Source organism: Microcaecilia unicolor, chromosome 7, assembly GCF_901765095.1.
Source record: "Microcaecilia unicolor chromosome 7, aMicUni1.1, whole genome shotgun sequence".
Taxonomy (NCBI): Eukaryota; Metazoa; Chordata; class Amphibia; order Gymnophiona; family Siphonopidae; genus Microcaecilia; species Microcaecilia unicolor.
The window spans coordinates 301,427,047-301,445,212 of NC_044037.1; the positions used below are offsets into that span (position 1 = coordinate 301,427,047).

The following is an 18,166-nucleotide window of genomic DNA, read 5'->3' on the forward strand; positions in this document are numbered from 1 at the left end:
TTGTTTATATATTTATATTTACATTGTTAGTCCATCATATTTGCATTTGTTTTTATTGTGTAGATTTCATTTTTGCAGAAGTATTTAGACTCCTGAGGCAGGTGCACGGTGCTGAAACGCAGGACAGCGTCGAGTCTTATCACAACGTTTGTCTTGAGTTGATTAGCTTTTAATAAATACCTTTTGTGGTTGTTCCCCTTTTTTTGCTTTCTTTTTCTTACTTGATTTTTTTCCAGGGGGTACCTTCGGCTATATTTTTGTTGTTTTCGTGGTGAACGCTAAGCAGGATGAGGATCTGCATTCTGGACGTTTCTTCCGTAGTATGGGCAGGAATGACCCACAGAGTCCGCTAACATGATTTGGGTGGCGATTGACATCACATTTTGAATTTAAGGGTGTACTATTAAATTGCACTTTAGTCACAATTAAACCAGTGACTCTCGATGATAAGTGTGATGGGCTAACTTTGATTTGAATGGGCCAGCTGATTGATCAATATGCTAACAGTGTTGAGTATTTAAGATGCCTCAATGCCAGGATTTTGGTCACAGAGAGTTCTTGGACTCAGAGAATGAGCTTATGGATTGGAGATTGTTCTGGTTACTTCCTTATTAGGAAGGTCTTTCCCCTGAATCAGAACATATTAAGCTCAAAACACGATCATAGCGGCTTCTTCTCAAAGTTATTCACATGTGAGAGTTTTGAGCTGTAAAACATATCTGAGTTCAGAAAAGGTCTGGACAAATTCCTGGAGGAAAAGTCCATAGTCTGCTATTGAGGCAGACATGGGAAGTGACTGCTTGCCCTGGGATTTGTAGTATGGAATGTTGCTACTCAGATTCTGCATGGAATCTTGTCACTCCTTAGGATTCTGGAATCTTGGTATTCTTTGGGGTTCTACATGGAATGTTGCTACTCTTTGAGATTCTGCATGGAAATCTTCCCTCCACTGCCCCGGGTACAAATAAGTACCTGTATATAATATGTAAGCCGCATTGAGCCTGCCATGAGTGGGAAAGCGTGGGGTACAAATGTAACAAAAACAAAATAAATAAATAAATCTTGTCACTCTTTAGGATTCTGGAATCTTTCTATTCTTTGGGGTTCTACATGGAATGTTGCTACTCTGAGTTTCTGCATGGAATTTTGTCACTGTAGGATTCCAGAATCTTGCTACTCTTTGGGGTTCTACATGGAATGTTGTCTCAATTTGGGTTTCTGCCTGGTACTTGTGACCTGGCTTGGCCACTGTTTGGAAAACAGGATACTGGGCTAGATGGACCATTGGTCTGACCCAGTATGGCTACTCTTATGTTCTTATGTAAGACTCTATATTTCTAAGTACTAATACTGTTTGAAATATATATTCTATTGTGCACAAGTTTTAGGGTGGTTGATTGAATATTGGACACAAATTGTTATTAGAGTTGTAGAATGATGCTGATAATGGCTGGCAGCTTAAAAAGAAATGGTGAATAATGGCATTGAAGTCGCTTCTGTGGAATAGGCTTAAAGTAGACCCGTTTTTCAAACTTTTTGAAGGCACCCTATTATAAAATGTCCCCCAATCTGTGCTTCTGTGTGGTCTACCTCATATGAAAACTGAGGCTTTTTGTGGCTTAGCCAGTGGCCTTGAACAGGGAGCCCTGGCCTTCTACTGCACAGGACGCTCCTACTGCTCAGCTCCCCATGCAGGGGCCACTGAGGAGCAACTTACTTCCAACAGATGCAACACCTACTGAAATCTGAAGGAATTTCAACCACTTCTCACTGGGTTGCCAGCTAGATCCAGATTCGCCCGACAGGGTTAATCCAGTCCTGGCCTTAACCCAGGGGTAGGCAACTCCGGTCCTCGAGAGCCGCAGGCAGGTCAGGTTTTCAGGATATCCACAATGAATATGCATGAACTTGATTTGCATACACTGCCTCCATGGTATGCAAATCTATCTCCTGCATATTCATTGTGGATATCCTGACAGACCTGACCTGCCTGCGGCTCTCGAGGGCCGGAGTTGCCTACCCCTGCCTTCACCCATTGCATGCAGAGGCTTGTGATTCTGATTCCCCCATTGGATTCCCTAAGAAAAGCAAGACTACCCTGCATGCACTGGGGTAAGGCCAGGACTGGATCAACCCTGTCGGATGAATTGGATCTAGTTAGCAACCCTACTCTTCAGCCTTCATTCTGCCTTTTGAAACTAATACTTGCAAAACTATACAGTTGATGTGATGTACTTTATTTCACACTCCGGATTTGAACTCTCTCTACTTAACTGATTAACTCTCTTGTCACTTATGAACTTTAATGCAATACCATTTTGTATTTCTCACTCTGGAAATGGCGATCGCCATGACGGAACAATGTAAGCCACATTGAGCCTGCAAATAAGTGGGAAAATGTGGGATACACATGCAACAAAAAAAAAAAAAAAACAAATGTTTGTGAGCATCCATCAAAGTCAGCAGATTTCTAACAGACTCCATAAACAATTTAAAGCCCTTTCATAACATGTAGGTGGGAAAGGGGAGGGAACTCTGGGTATCTAACATTGGTACACACAACCATGGTATCCACTGGTATCACAATACATACCTAAAAACCATCTAAGATATTCGACAGTATTGTAATTCAACCCTAAATAACTTAATACACTTAATAACTACCAGTGTTATCCACCACTAATCATGTCATCCAATGGTATCAAACCAAACAACCGCTCAATGTATTTATCTCAGTATCACTCTGCTAACCAGGCCACAAGGTAGTCATTTTACAATTCCAAGGGAACCACATTATTTTGGTTCAATAGTTTCCTCCTGTCCCTTTGTATCATCAATGAACATTCTTTTGCAAAAAGACATTACAGGATGTGATGTCCGCAAGCGAGCCTTCTCCGGAGTAGCCCCCACACTCTGGAATGCAGTGCCTGAAAGGCTGCGCTTAATACAAGACTACCTCTACTTCAGGAAGCAGGTGAAAGCTTGTTTTTTCAACCAGGCTTTACTGGAAGAAATAACTAACTTCTTAGTCTCACTCACACACACAAGGAGTGATTCGGGCTGCACATACTGCAGTGGGACATGTTTATCCACTCCTACCCTAGCTGAGACAATATTTAACCATCTCTCTATCCTCATATGCACCTTTCGGTAAATTAGTCACCTTATTTTCTAACTCCTCTTACTCTCTTACCTGTCTATATGTTCCATCTTTGCTTATACACTTTGCTGTCTATTAAAATGTTCTATTACGTATTGTGTTGACATTGCAAGTAGTCTACCATGCCATACTTTGTATTGTTGTTTGAATATTTTTACTGCTGTAGTTGTCTATTGCTTATGTTTGACTTATTCTTGCTGTACACCACCATGAGTAAATTCCTTCAAAAAGACGGTAAATAAATCTGAATAAATAAATAAAATACCCAGAAAGGTTTTCAATATTTTATATAAATCCAAAGATAATTAGCGTTACAATCCTGGGCCAAAGACATTATTCCATGGCTCCTTTCAGAGCACTGTCATCATCAACCCGAATCTGGCCATCTGTTATCACCCTACCTCTGCAGCATCCCCAGCCCCAGCTTACCCACAGCCTGTAAGACCTAACTTGTGGATCAAATCAGGGACCTTTTGCATGGCAATGCACAGTACGTGCCCCCTAAACCACCAGGCTGAACTGGAGAATCACTTTAACAAAAAGCCGTATTACCGAGAGCCACATTCTGCCATATTCTAAATGCTCTTTACATTTTAAGCTCCAAATAATTTAACTAAATTTTATTCTGTGTAGCTTTAAAACATATGTTGTGGAAAAAAGGCATCCTGAAACATATAAACACACATCTATATGACCTGCGCCGCAAAGAGCAGTCCCGAACCGTATTATCAAAAAAGGTGGCCGGCCATCTTTCATTTCGATAATACGGTTGGCGGCCAAATGTCAGAGATGGCCGTGTTTGAGATGGCCGGCATCGGTTTTCGCTGATAATGGAAACCAAGGCCGGCCATCTCAAACCCGGCCAAATCCAAGGCATTTGGTCGTGGGAGGGGCCAGCATTTGTAGTGCACTGGTCCCCATGACATGCCAGACACCAACCGGTCACCCTAGGGAGCACTGCAGTGGACTTCAAAAATTGCTCCCAGGTGCATACCTCCCTTACTTTGTGTGCTGAGCCCACCAAATCCCCCCCCCCCCAAAACCCACTTCCCACAACTGTACACCACTACCATAGCCCTTAGGGATGAAGGGGGGCACTTACATGTGGGTACAGTGGGTTTTGGGGGGGTTGGAGGGCTCCCATTTACCACCACAAGTGTAACATGGGGGGGGGGGGAGATGGGCCTGGGTCCACCTGCCTGAAGTGCACTGCAGTACCCACTAAAACTGCTCCAGGGACCTGCATAGAGCTGTGATGCAGCTGGGTATGACATTTGAGGCTGGCATAGAGGCTGGCAAAAAAAATGATTTTTAATTTTTTGGGGGGTGGGAGGGGGTTGGTGACCACTGGGGGAGTAAGGGGAGGTGATCCCCGATTCCCTCCGGTGGTCATCTGCTCAGTTGGGGCACTTTTTTGAGACTTGGTCTTAAAAATAAATGGACCAAGTGAAGCCGGCGAAATGCTCCTCAGAGCTGGCCTTCTTTTTTCCATTATCAGCCGAAGTCGGCCATCTCATAACCACGCCCCCGTCCAGCCTTCCATACACTGCCGAAACGCCCCCTTTAACTTTGGCTGGCTCTGCGACGGAAAGCAGTTGGAGCCGGCCAAAATCGGTTTTCGATTATACCGATTTGGCCGGGTTCAGGAGATGGCCGGCCATCTCCCGATTTGTGTCGGAAGATGGCCGGCGATCTCCTTCGAAAATAAGCAGGATAGCTGCATTTGAGATTCACTTGTAAAAAAAACACACACAAAAAAACTCCTTATTCAAGTCAAATCAGCTAAAGGCAGGTAAGTTGATCAGTTCTGCAGGGAACTAGAATACTCCAGAAATAAAAAAAAAAAAAACTCTAAAATATAAAACAGTGACTAATAATCATAAAGCTATTTTCTCTAGCACACAACAAACCATGTTACACTTGAGGCTACAAATGACCCATGTGAAAGTGTTTCAGCCTAGTCAGAGTTTGAGCTAATCAGATTTCCGATCTGAGGAAGAAGGGCAACCTTCGAAAGCTAATCAAGAAATGTATTAAGTTATGTCCAATAAAAAAAAGTATCATCTTATTTTCTTTTCCATGTTTTATTTTGTTTGATTTCTATAGATTCTACATGGAATGTTGCTATTCCACTAGCAACATTCCATGTAGAAGTCGGCCCTTGTAGATCACCAATGTGGCCGCGCAGGCTTCTGCTTCTGTGAGTCTGACGTCCTGCACGTATGTGCAGGACGTCAGACTCGCAGAAACAGAAGCCTGCACAGCCTTGTACATGGAATGTTGCTAGTGGAATAGCAACATTCCATGTAGAATCTCCAATAGTAGCAACATTCCATGTAGAATCTCCAATAGTATCTATTTTACTGTCATAGTAATGCTTGAATGTTTTCACTTATATACACTGTCAGCTAGCACATTTGCTTATTTCCGATCTGACGAAGAAGGGCAACCTTCGAAATCTAATCAAGAAATGTATTAAGTTATGTCCAATAAAAAAGGTGTCATCTTATTTTCTTTTCCATGTTTTATTTTGTTTGATTTCTATAGATTCTACATGGAATGTTGCTATTCCACTAGCAACATTCCATGTAGAAGTCGGCCCTTGTAGATCACCAGTGTGGCCGCGCAGGCTTCTGCTTCTGTGAGTCTGACGTCCTGCACGTACAGAAACAGAAGCCTGCGCAGCCTTCTACATGGAATGTTGCTAGTGGAATAGCAACATTCCATGTAGAATCTCCAATGGTATCTATTTTACTGTCATAGTAATGCTTGAATGTTTTCACTTATATACACTGTCAGCTAGCACATTTGCTTATTTCCAATCTGACGAAGAAGGGCAACCTTCGAAAGCTAATCAAGAAATGTATTAAGTTATGTCCAATAAGAAAGGTATCATCTTATTTTCTTTTCCATGTTTTATTTTGTTTGATTTCTATAGATTCTACATGGAATGTTGCTATTCCACTAGCAACATTCCATGTAGAAGTCGGCCCTTGTAGATCACCAATGTGGCCGCGCAGGCTTCTGCTTCTGTGAGTCTGACGTCCTGCACGTATGTGCAGGACGTCAGACTCGCAGAAACAGAAGCCTGCACAGCCTTGTACATGGAATGTTGCTAGTGGAATAGCAACATTCCATGTAGAATCTCCAATAGTAGCAACATTCCATGTAGAATCTCCAATAGTATCTATTTTACTGTCATAGTAATGCTTGAATGTTTTCACTTATATACACTGTCAGCTAGCACATTTGCTTATTTCCGATCTGACGAAGAAGGGCAACCTTCGAAATCTAATCAAGAAATGTATTAAGTTATGTCCAATAAAAAAGGTGTCATCTTATTTTCTTTTCCATGTTTTATTTTGTTTGATTTCTATAGATTCTACATGGAATGTTGCTATTCCACTAGCAACATTCCATGTAGAAGTCGGCCCTTGTAGATCACCAGTGTGGCCGCGCAGGCTTCTGCTTCTGTGAGTCTGACGTCCTGCACGTACAGAAACAGAAGCCTGCGCAGCCTTCTACATGGAATGTTGCTAGTGGAATAGCAACATTCCATGTAGAATCTCCAATGGTATCTATTTTACTGTCATAGTAATGCTTGAATGTTTTCACTTATATACACTGTCAGCTAGCACATTTGCTTATTTCCAATCTGACGAAGAAGGGCAACCTTCGAAAGCTAATCAAGAAATGTATTAAGTTATGTCCAATAAGAAAGGTATCATCTTATTTTCTTTTCCATGTTTTATTTTGTTTGATTTCTATAGATTCTACATGGAATGTTGCTATTCCACTAGCAACATTCCATGTAGAAGTCGGCCCTTGTAGATCACCAATGTGGCCGCGCAGGCTTCTGCTTCTGTGAGTCTGACGTCCTGCACGTACGTGCAGGACGTCAGACTCACAGAAACAGAAGCCTGCGCAGCCTTCTACATGGAATGTTGCTAGTGGAATAGCAACATTCCATGTAGAATCTCCAATAGTACCAACATTCCACGTAGAATCTCCAATAGTACCAACATTCCATGTAGAATCTCCAATGGTATCTATTTTACTGTCATAGTAATGCTTGAATGTTTTCACTTATATACACTGTCAGCTAGCACATTTGCTTATTTCCGATCTGAGGAAGAAGGGCAACCTTCGAAAGCTAATCAAGAAATGTATTAAGTTATGTCCAATAAAAAAGGTATCATCTTATTTTCTTTTCCATGTTTTATTTTGTTTGATTTCTATTGATAACCTTTAAGAGTGGACTAACACGGCTACCACACCTCTCTAGCTAATCAGGTTGAAAGGTGCTTAGATGATCTGCTGAAATTTGACCTATAAGAGGGTATTATCAGAACCATGCCAAAGCGATGCCCGGAGGGTATAGAAAGTTCCTTATTGGGGCTTGTTAAAGGGTTAAATACACAGGGAGCCACAGTCTAAAGACGGGTGAGGGGGATGGAATCGGCAGGGAATGTGATAGTACTACAGACATCTTTTGAGAGAGCGAACAGGAGGAATGAATCTTCTCACCACAGAAATGTCCCACATCAGAGCTTTAGGGGTTAACTATGTCTCCTCCTGTAATCCAAGAATTTTCCCACAGTACCTTGTGCTGGGTTGTCCAGCCAATCAGGCTCAGGCACTGCTTGAGATTGAGAATGAGACCAAATGCTGAGCGGAATCCCTATGGGCTCATCCCCTAAGCATTTATGGCAAGGTCCTGCATCTTCCCATCACTCCAAAGGGAACGACAGAGTATTAAAAGCCAGTGTCATTCCACATAAACAACACAACACAGCATCTAGCATTCCTTATTCCTCCTCTGGGGATTCTCCTCCCTCTCCTTCCTAATCCATCCAAGGCTCAGCCTGTTATGGTTTCTATTACTTTTAAAAGGAAACAGTTTGCCATTCTGTGAATTAAGTATTTGGGAAAAAGTATTAAAAAAGAAATCTGTTTATAGTATTTAAAAAAGGAAGCTGGAAAAGACCTAAATACACTCCCTGTGTATTTGGGGCTCCTTTTTCTTCTGCTGCACACAGGGCACAGTGGGAGAGAGCCTGTGCCACACGCATGGTGCATGCAGAAATTCCTGTACTCTGCAGTTATTATTACTTGTCTCATGCAATTACATATAAATAAAATCAAGAGTAATATCCAGGCATCATGAACCCACCTACATTGATTTTTGGAATCTTGCGACTGCCTTGATAATATGAGGTGCACAAGAACAGCAGCCGAGAGACTGAGCCAGGCCCCCCAGGGATAGGGCCACTGCTGCCAGGCCCCCCAGGACCACTGCTGCCGCCCCCCCCCAAGACCGCCACATAGCCAGACTATAAAAATTGGGGGGGGGGGGGGGTAGGATCCCAAAGTGAAGGGGAACATTTTGCCCCACCTCCCTGCCCCCGCCGCAACTCCACATACCTTGGCTGACCCTGAAGTCCTGTGTCTGCTCTACTATTACTACTACTATTTAGCATTTCTGTAGTGCTACAAGGCGTACGCAGCGCTGCACAAACATAGAAGAAAGACAGTCCCTGCTCAAAGAGCTTACAATCTAATAGACAAAAAATAAAGTAATTAAATCAATTGATGTGTACAGAAAGGAGGAGAGGAGGGTAGGTGGAGGCGAGTGGTTGCAAGTGGTTACGAGTCAAAAGCAATGTTAAAGAGTTGGGCTTTCAGTCTAGATTTAAAGGTGGCCAAGGATGGGGCAAGACGTAGGGGCTCAGGAAGTTTATTCCAGGCGTAGGGTGCAGCGAGACAGAAGGCGCGAAGTCTGGAGTTGGCAGTAGTGGAGAAGGGAACAGATAAGAAGGATTTATCCATGGAGCAGAGTGCACGGGAAGGGGTGTAGGGAAGGATGAGTGTGGAGAGATACTGGGGAGCAGCAGAGTGAGTACATTTATAGGTTAGTAGAAGAAGTTTGAACAGGATGTGAAAATGGATAGGGAGCCAGTGAAGCGACTTGAGGAGAGGGGTAGTATGAGTAAAGCGACCCTGGCGGAAGATGAGACGGGCAGCAGAGTTTTGAACCGATTGGAGAGGGGAGAGGTGACTAAGTGGGAGGCCAGCAAGAAGCAGATTGCAGTAGTCTAAACGAGAGGTGACAAGAGTGTGGATGAGGGTTTTGGTAGAGTGCTCGGAAAGAAAGGGGCGGATTTTACGGATGTTGTAAAGAAAGAAACAACAGGTCTTGGCGATCTGCTGGATATGAGCAGAGAAGGAGAGAGAAGAGTCAAAGATGACCCCAAGGTTTCGAGCTGAGGAGACAGGGAGAATGAGAGAGCCATCAACAGAAATAGAAAACGGGGGGAGTGGGGAGGTGGGTTTGGGGGGAAAAATGAGAAACTCGGTTTTGGTCATATTTAATTTCAGGTGGCGTTGAGACATCCAGACAGCAATGTCAGACAAGCACGCTGAAACTTTGGTTTGGATGCAAGGTGAGATATCAGGGGTAGAAAGGTAGATTTGGGAGTCATCAGCATAGAGATGGTAGGAAAAGCCATGGGATGAGATTAATGAACCAAGGGAAGAAGTGAGCCACACTGAGCCCGCAAATAGGTGGGAAAATGTGGGATACAAATGCAATAAATAAATAAATAAATAAATAATAGATAGAAAAGAGGAGGGGACCAAGAACAGAACCCTGAGGTACGCCAACAGGCAGAGGGATAGAAGTAGAAGAGGATCCACCAGAGTGAACACTAAAGGTGCGGAGGGAGAGGTAGGAAGAGAACCAGGAAAGGACAGAGCCCTGGAATCCAAGTGAGGACAGGGTATCGAGAAGTATGCTGTGATCGACAGTGTCAAAAGCAGCGGAAAGATCAAGAAGAATGAGGATGGAATATTGATCTCTGGATTTAGCCAGTAATAGGTCATTGGAGACTTTAGTAAGCGCAGTTTCGGTTGAGTGGAGAGGGCGAAAACCAGATTGTAGTGGGTCAAGAATAGCATGTGAGGAGAGAAAATCAAGGCAGCGGCGGTGAACAAGCACGCTCAAGTAATTTGGAGAGAAAAGGAAGGAGGGAGATGGGTCGGTATTTAGAGGGACAAGTAGGGTCGAGTGAAGGCTTCTTAAGGAGAGGTGTGACCACAGCATGTTTAAAAGGCAGTAGGGACAGTTGCAGTGGAAAGTGAGAGGTTGAGAATGTGACAGATAAAGGAATAAGAGCAGGTGTTTTGGCATTAAGAAGGTGGGTGGGAATGGGATCAGATCAGTGCCAGAGTTTTCTCTCTCCTGCTCCTCTCAGAACGCGATCACCTGGGTCCCATCAGGAGCAGGAGAGAGACAGACCCCGGTGCCAGGCCCCCCTTGCAGGCCAGGCCCAGGGGGGGAATCTTCCTCCCCCCACCCACCCTCCTCTCGGCAGCCCTTCTGAAGGATATATTAGCGGCATCAATTCAAAGACAAACAAAAAGCAGATTTCTGCCCCTGCCAGCTAGTAGGGATGCCTGGGTTCACAACACAATTCCCATTGGTCCGCCCTCGCATCGGAATGTGATGACATCAGAGGACGGATCAATGAGAGGGAAGGGAAACCAGCACCAGCCAGCCACAGAACGTTGAAGGTGTGGATTCAATCGCGGGAGAATCGCCCCCTCCCTCCCCCCCTGTCTTCCGAGTTCCAGGCCCCCTCCTCTCCTCCGGGTTCCAGGCCCGCCCCCTCCCTCCCTCTCCTCCCCTCCATGCCCCCTTCTCCTCTGAGTTCCAGACCCTCGCACCTCCCTCCCTCTCCTCTCCTCTCCAAGTGGCAGCCCGGAAACAGGAAATGAGGGCGGGGCCAGAGGCAGAGCTGAGACAGAAGGGAAGGCAGGCTGAAGTGCCGTGCCTGCTTGCCTTTTACTGCGGACCCCGAGGTAAGAACTTTTAAATTCAGGCTGGCACACAGGAAGGCGAGGGGCAGGTGGAGGACTGGGAGAAGAGGGCGGGCAACGCAGGTCGGGCTGCCACTCGGAGGGGAGAGAGAGGGAGGGAGGGAGGCGCAGGGGTCTGGAACTCGGAGGGGAGGGGGGAGGGAGGGGGCCAAGCTGGAACTTGGAGGAGAACCTTGCTAGCGCCCGTTTCATTTGTGTCAGAAACGGGCATGTTTTACTAGTGTTTATAGAATACGCTTAGCCCCAGGATCGGCGCCTAACTTTAGATGCAAAGTAAACCCTAGTGTAAATGATCACATCTAAATTAGACACAGGTCCCTCTTATTCTATAACAGCGCACATAAATTGTGAGACCGCCGTGATACACCCATGACCCTCCCATGGACGATCCATCCTTTTTGAGCCACGTGTAAAATTTACATGCAGATCCCCGTGACTAATAATGTGTGTGTAAATTTCAATAAATGCCAATTAGTGCCAATAATTGATTATTAGCACCCAATTACTGGCGCTAATTGGCCCGTTAATCAATTAAATTGCAGACACAAATTGGGCACACCCACATGGTATTTTAAGCACCATTTGCAGAATTTCGGGGATAGTGTTGACCTCTGAAAATTTGGGCTGGCGTAGAGACATCTACGGTACAAACGTACCTGTTTGTATTTTAAACAAAGGCGGGTTTTCAGTCCAGGAAATTTTACTCAGCTATTAAGTTACCTGGGCAAATTCCTCTGAACCCTGTCCTGTCTCCACTCTCCCTACGTCCTATCACCTTCTTTTGCCTCTGCCATTTGTGAAGTTTTTTTTTTAATGTAATCAATAGAAATAAAACAAAATAAAACATGAAAAAGAAAATAAGATGATACCTTTTTTTTATTGGACATAACTTAGTACAGTAAAAAAGGTATCATCTTATTTTCTTTTTCATGTTTTATTTTGTTTTATTTCTATTGATTACCTTTAAAAGTGGACTAACACGGCTACCACACCTCTCTACTTTAAAATGTAAAAATTTTGTAAATTTATACTTCAGACACATGACCTGTAATTTCACTCTTTGAGCAGTCCACTCTTGGTTTCTCAGGTTTATACCAGAGGCTGTGGAGGTGAAAATGACTTGACCAAGTTCCCTAGATTCTGCTGCTCCAGAGCTGCCAAGTTAGCCCTCCGGGAGGGAAATTTTTGGCCAGTCCTGTTTTTGAACTTACAGTAATACCTCGGTTTTCGTTGACTTCGGTTATTGCCGGTTTCGGATTGCGTCGATGTTTTTCTGGGAAAAATTGTCTCAGATTTCGTCGGTTGCCTCGGATTTCTTCAGCGTGCCCACATGACCTCGCTGCTAATTTTGCGAAAACAAAGGGCAACCCACGCGTTCTCCTGCTCAGTGTGGCGTTGTTTCTTGTTGTGTGAGCATCACCCCGCAGGTCTAGCCAAACAATTCCATATGGAAATAATTGCCTCGGTTTTTGTTGGTTTTGGATTTCGCCGATTGTTTTCGGACGGATTATCGACGAAAACCGAGGTATCGCTGTACATGCCAATTCAGTGTGCTATTTATAGACTCTGAATCTATCCACTGAAATCGGTTCTATAATGCATTAGGATAGGAATGTCAGAAAGCAATGACTGGTCTAAAATCCTGCTCCTGGAGCTGGATAACTTGGTAGCTCTCCATCTCTGTCTCTATCCACTGAGCCACTCCATTCAAAGCATATGCATGACCTAGTCCCTATGCTCAGTCACGAGTTATTACCCTCACCACAGCCACATCTGGGCTTTGCACTTTCCCCTGCTTCTGATGGAGAGGTGAAAAGTGAGGGGACAAGACCATGAACAATGATAAAGATGAAGGGAACTGAATATGAGGAGGGGGGTGATGAGTAAAGAAATAAATGGGGGCTCGTAAATATGCGTTTGCCTAGGGCCCAATATAGTGTTAATCTGGCCCTGAGAGTGTGTTTGCATTAAGCGGAGAGGGAAGAGGACTGGGAAAAATAAATATTCTGTGGGGGCCCTGGGGTGTGACTTCATCAATGAACCACACCTGCAATCGGGATGCCCACCTTACACATGTAAGACAGCTTTATCTTTACTTTCATACAGGGGTGTAGCCAGACACCCAATTCTGGGTGGGCCTGGGCCCAAGATGGGTGGGCAGAAGAACCCCACCCCATCCCACAGGTGATTTGGTCTCTCCTTCTCTCGCCTGCATGCCATATGGTCTCTCAAACATCCCCCCCTCTCCCACATACCTTTTAAATAGCAGATTTTAGCCGGCAGCGAGCAGCAACTAATACACACTGCTCATGTTGGCCCCACAGCCTTCCCTCCGATGCAACTTCCTGTTTCCGCATAGGTGGGAATACGTCAGAGGAGAGGCAGTGGGGCCGGTGCGAGCAGTATGTATCAGTCGCTGCTCGCTGGAGGCGAAGATCTGCTATTTACAAGGTATGCAGGAGGGACAGTTGTTGGGAGTTTTCGGCTGGTGGGGCTTGGGGATCCCTGCCAGCCACATCATAGGTGTGCTGCTACTGGGTGGGCCTCTGCCCAAAGTGGGTGGGTCTGGGCCCACCCAGGCCCACCCTTGGCTACACCACTGCTTTCATAGTAGGTGATTTCAATATCCAGTTGGACTCATTTAATTCAGTCAATAGGTCACTGTCCTGCTGCTCATCTTTTGCCTTCTGTCTGCTCTCAGCTTCTCCTACTTGCATTTCCATAGATCTTAATCTCGTTTACCGTTCATGTGAATGTCCCCCTCTGTTAACATTTGACATTTCACTCTATCCTTGGTTTTTATTCCATGACTCTTGCCATGTGGCAGCTGCTCTATTTTCTCTTCCTGCCTTTCAGTCCCAGAAGGTTAGAGGGACGTTGAAGAGTTTTCACGCTACTGTCTCTGACCTGTTCCTCCTTCCAGTTGGATCTATCTTCTTAACTCATCAGCCTCACTGAATTTTTCTTTCTGCCCGATCAGCTGTGACAGGTTAACTGAAATTAACTTACTCCTCACCGGCCTCCCACTCAGCCATCTATTCCCCCTTCAATCAGTTCAGTACGCTGCTGCACGTCTTATATTCCGCCAAAACCGATATACTCATATCACCCCTCTCCTCAAGTCACTTCATTGGCTTCCAATCAGATATCGCATACAATTCAAGCTCCTCCTCCTTACCTACAAGTGCACTCAGTCTGCGGCTCCTCACTACCTCTCCACCCTCATCTCCCCCTATGTTCCCGCCCGTAACCTCCGCTCACAGGACAAAGCCCTTCTCTCAGTACCCTTCTCCACCACTGCCAACTCCAGGCTCCGCTCATTCTGCCTTGCTTCACCCTATGCCTGGAACAATCTTCCTTTACCCATACGCCATGCCCCCTCCCTACCCATCTTCAAATCTCTGCTTAAAACTCACCTCTTCTATGCTGCCTTCAGCACCTAACCGCTCTAGATAGACAGAATGCCCCTATCTATCCACTCTATCAGATTAACTGTTCACTCGTCCTCTAGATTGTTCACTTGTCTTTAGATTGTTCTCTTGTCTTTTAGATTGTAAGCTCTTTGAGCAGGGACCGTCCTTCTATGTCTAAATTGTACAGCGCTGCGTAACCCTAGTAGCGCTTTAGAAATGCTAGTTAGTAGTAGTAGTAGTAAATTAAAGTTTGCTGCTGATCTCCTCTCATTTCATTCTCTTTGCCACTCATCTGCATTGGCACAGGACACTCTCTCTCCTTGTTAATTAACCATGTTGATTTAGCATTATTTAGTGTTCAGTAAGTTTGTTCTTTATAATAGCTTCTACAAGTTTGCCTGGCACTGTCGTCAGGTTTACCAATCTGTAGTTTACTGGATCAATCTTGGAATCCTTTTTTTTAAATTGGCGTTATATTGGCCACCTTCCAGTCTTGGCTCAGGACACTGCACATTCCAATCACTCTCTCTCCTTGTTAGTTAACCATGTTGATTTTGCATTATTTAATTCTCTATTATGTCATCCCAGTGTTTCTGGTTGCTTCATCCTACAGCCAACGCCAGCACCTGTTCAGCTCCTCCTACGATCGATCCCATGGCTCAATCGTCAGCTGTTTAAACTGTGTGAAGCTAAAAGTATCTATGGAGCCCCATGCAGTGAAGACACCTGGATGTTTGAACAGTGTGGCCACAGGAAAGACTGAAAAGGTACTGGGACTGGATATAGTGGAATTAGAAAAGGAGAAGGGTGACGAAAATGATAAAGGGGATGGGACGACTTCCCTATGAGGAAAGGCTAACGTGGCTAGGGCTCATCAGCTTGGAGAAAAGGCGGCTGAGGGGAGATAAGATAGAGGTTTATAAAATAATGAGTGAAGTTGAACGGGTAGATGTGAAGCGTCTGTTTACGCTTTCCAAAAATACTAGGACTAGGGGGCATGCGATGAAGCTACAATGTAGTAAATTTAAAACGAATCGGAGAAAACTTTTCTTCACTCAACGTGTAATTAAACTCTGGAATTCGTTGCCAGAGAATGTGGTAAAGGCGGTTAGCTTAGCGGGGTTTAAAAAAGGTCTAGGTGGCTTCCTAAAGGAAAAGTCCATAGACCATTAGTAAAATGACTTGGGGAAAATCCACTGCTTATTTCTGGGATAAGCAGCATAAAATGTATTGAGCTTTTTCTGTGATCTTGCCAGGTATTTGTGACCTGGATTGGCCACTGATGGAAACAGGATGCTGGGCTTGATGGACCTTTGGTCTGTCCCAGTGTGGCAACACTTATGTACTTATGTACGTAGGTATATTCGCTTGCTTAAAATCACTGGACTAGGTGGAAAGAGAGGCAACTGGATCAGAGAAACACGTGTGTTATGTTTTGGGGGAGGGGCAATGCCCCCTCCACATACCCCACCTTTTATTCACATAAGCCTTATTTATCTCACTTCTCTTCGATGTCTTGCTTTTTCTTTTCTCTGATTCTTCCCTTTTCTTTGTAACTTTCCTGTGTTCCCTATTTTGTCACTTTCTTTTTCTCCCCTCCTTTCTCTTTCATTTTATAAACTAGAAGAAGGAGAGGAACATTCTTTAGCAATAAATGCTTGATTTGTTTGTTTTGTAATTTTTTAAGAACTTCTATTCGTTCAGCCAGTGTTAAAGTCTTACGGTTGCACCACGATGACGACTCCTCCAGTGTACACTCTAACAACATTCTTTCGCTTCTTCTGCCTGTGGCAGTTAACCAATGAGATTTCAAATTTGCCACCCCTTTGTCACGCGCCAATCGGCTTCCATATTCCGCGCGTGCGCTTATGTGGAGTCTTTCCTGCAGAGGAGCGGCCTTAAACCATGCATATAAGCGAATCTTGCACTTATCAGTGGTGCGCTAAACCGAAGTTTGTCCCCATAGAAATTGATGACGCCAGAAACGGGACAGAAGTACAGTGTGCAGTAAAACAGAGCATGCGCTTATCCGACGTGCACTTAAATGGAGTGCACTGTGTGTGTGTATATATATATATATATATATATATTTATTTATTTATTTATTTATTGCATTTGTATCCCACATTTTCCCACCTCTTTGCAGGCTCAATGTGGCTTACAATACATCATGAATAGTGGAAATACATTAGAAAATAGACATTTAGTGTAACAGAAGGATCTTGGGTTACATGATAATGATGATGTGGAAGAGTTGTGTATATTCACATTGGTTGACCTTTGTGGTATGCCTTGTTAAAGAGATGGGTCTTCAGTAGTTTCCGGAAGTTTGTTAATTCGTAAATCGTTTTTAAGTTGCGCGGCAATGCATTCCATAACTGTGTGCTCACGTAGGTAAAGTTTGATGCGTGCATTAGTTTGTATTTTAGACCTTTGCAGTTAGGGAAGTGCAGATTGAGGAATGTGCGGGATGATCTTTTGGCACTCCTGGGTGGTAAGTCAATCAGGTCTGACATGTAGGCTGGTGCATCTCCGTGAATGATTTTGTGAACTAGGGAGCATATTTTGAACATGATGCGTTCTTTAAGTGGGAGCCAGTGTAGTTTTTCTCGTAGGGGTTTAGAACTTTCGTATTTTCTTTTACCGAATATGAGTCTAGCTGCAGTGTTCTGGGCTGTCTGAAGTTTCTTGATTATTTGCTCTTTACAGCCGGCGTAGAGTGCGTTGCAGTAGTCTAGATGACTGAGTACCACTGATTGTACCAGGTTACGGAAAACAGTCCTTGGGAAGAAAGGTCTTACTCTTTTTCAATTCCACATGGAATGGAACATCTTCTTGGTTGTGTTTTTCGCGTGGTTCTCGAGTGTTAGGTGTCGATCGATGGCAACGCCGAGAATTTTTAAGGTGTCCGAAATTGGAAGGTTCAGATTTGGTGTATTGATGGCGGTGAATTTGTTCTTGTTATGTTGAGAGGTGAGTATTAGGCATTGGGTTTTTTCTGCATTGAGTTTCAGCCGAAATGTATCCGCCCATGAGTGCATGATATGGAGACTTTGATTGATGTCATTATATATAATATATATAATATATAATATGTCTTTATTATTTCCTTTGTAATCTTGTTTCTGTACAAGTATTATTGCTTTGCATTGTTGGGTTAAAGCATAATAATAAAAAAAATAGCTTTTCAGGAGCAATTTCAACTTAGACAGAGAACATATAAAGTATCGCATGCCACGTATAATGAGTTTATCTTGTTGGGCAGACTGGATGGACCGTACAGGTCTTTATCTGCCATCATTTACTATGTTACTATGTACCTTTCAAGCTGTCAGTGGCTAAGTCAAGACAAAGAAACTTCAACTCCTTCCCCATCATGGAGAGTTAATGAGTTGCAGCCTTACCCTGCATAGTTAACAATACCAGGTGACCCAGTAACAGCAGAGACTATGAAGAGAAACAGAGATATGAATGGCTAAGGTCACCCAACCCTCATTCCACTCTCTCTGCTTCCAACCTGTCCTTTCCACCTCACCTTCTTATAATTCAAAAAATGTACCTAATGTCAAATGGGCTTTGCACTTGAAGTGGAGGAGTAGCCTAGTGGTTAGAGCAATGGACTTTGATCCTGGGGAACTGAGTTAAATTCCCACTGCAGCTCCTTGTGACTCTGGGCAAGTCACTTAACCCTCCATTGCCCCTGGTACAAAATAAG

The 18,166-nt window shown here is 44.2% G+C and overlaps 1 long non-coding RNA gene across 1 annotated transcript in view; it reads right to left on the reverse strand.

Annotated features, from left to right (window-relative positions):
• The window catches only part of LOC115473761, a 1,161,257-nt gene extending 1,159,165 nt beyond the window's left edge, over nt 1-2,092 (reverse strand). The window contains exon 1 of the long non-coding RNA XR_003942740.1: nt 2,033-2,092. This is a non-coding gene — a long non-coding RNA (uncharacterized LOC115473761). The remainder of the gene's footprint in view (nt 1-2,032) is intronic.
• Between the last annotated feature and the right edge of the window lie 16,074 nt (nt 2,093-18,166).